The 1,293-nt window shown below is 35.3% G+C and overlaps 1 long non-coding RNA gene across 1 annotated transcript; it reads left to right on the top strand.

Annotated features, from left to right (window-relative positions):
• Positions 1-835: 835 nt before the first annotated feature.
• On the top strand, positions 836-1,089 carry LOC120737895. The gene is made up of 2 exons (XR_005696867.1): positions 836-878; positions 945-1,089. It is a non-coding gene; the product is annotated as an uncharacterized LOC120737895 (long non-coding RNA).
• The last annotated feature ends 204 nt before the right edge of the window (positions 1,090-1,293 follow it).

Below are 1,293 nucleotides of genomic sequence, written 5' to 3'. Positions count from 1 at the left end.
GTATTAATGTGACGTTGTCCTGAGGATTTTTATTATTCTCTATGTTTAAAGAAATTGCAATGATTTATTTATATTTACTATAAATAATCCAAATTATATATCTTGCTTCCATGTTTGTGCCCTGTGTCACTAAAAACACATTCTATTTTAGTTTTATATATTGATTAATGATAACTTTTGTTGATTGTTACATTTGTGATAAATGGATTTGAAAGTAGATAAAACAAAACTGTCGATCTTGGCTTTTGCTCCTCTCCATTGTTAGTGCTTTTTTGGCCTACAAAAATGACACCTCAACCAAAAATCCTGGCCACGCCCCCTCGCGATGTCACATTCCAAAGCCCTATACACATTCAACACAAGGCTGCAGCCTGTCTCTCCTAACCACCCAGGTTAGGAGATGTTTCATTGAATACCACCTCTGTTCAAAGAAAATCCAGGGAAAATTTTTAAGGCAGCAACTGTGTTCAGACATGGATTTTAAATTTTGTGTTGGATAATTGTTTAGAAAAAAGTATTTAGATTTTTTACTTACCTCAAAGCACATTGTGCGCTGTCGATCTTCGTACTGCACAATAACATGTAATATTTAGTGTCTACTGTTATCTACTGTTAGCTAGTTTATTGTGATGGTGTTGTTTTTATTATGTTGGCCTTTGTTGTTTGTTTTCTCTTCTGGTTTTTTATCTCCATACAGGTGATCCAGGTGTTTTGTTTGTTTTTCTTTTTTTTCTCCCCCCCTTTCTCACCATCTCTTCTCCCCTTTATTTTTCTTTCTCTCCCTCTTTCTTTTATTCTTTCTCCCTGTCCTATCCCCCAGTCATGTCTGTCCCGTCTTTAAAAAATGAAAATAAAATAAATACATAATTATAATAAAGGTCAATCAATCAATCAATCAATCAATCAATCAAAGCTTTATTCGTCACATGCAGGTTGCCCTGCAGGTCAATCAAATGGACCAATATAGCCATGATGATCCACTTGGTAAAGGAAATCCACTTGCCATCTTTCTTGACCTTCAGACAACAATTCTGATGGCTAAAGATCCAAACGGGATAGGAAAAAAAAAAAAGTCAAACAAAAAGAAAATGATAGTGTGGACGCGGAGCGTTTTTAGTTTTCAGATTTATCTGGATTAGCGTCAACTAGCCTTTGATAAATAGCAATTAATAGCAAATAAATACAGAGAAAGAAGAATGTGCATATTGTGCAAAAGAAGTCAACACATCTGGGATAAGTGGAAAGTATTACAACTGCTCATCCACTTTGTCACAACCCCCTCCCTTTAGGTCG

This window comes from Simochromis diagramma, unplaced genomic scaffold, assembly GCF_900408965.1.
Source record: "Simochromis diagramma unplaced genomic scaffold, fSimDia1.1 OVJJ01000323.1, whole genome shotgun sequence".
Lineage (NCBI taxonomy): Eukaryota > Metazoa > Chordata > Actinopteri > Cichliformes > Cichlidae > Simochromis > Simochromis diagramma.
This window is presented reverse-complemented; position numbering and strand designations above follow the sequence as displayed.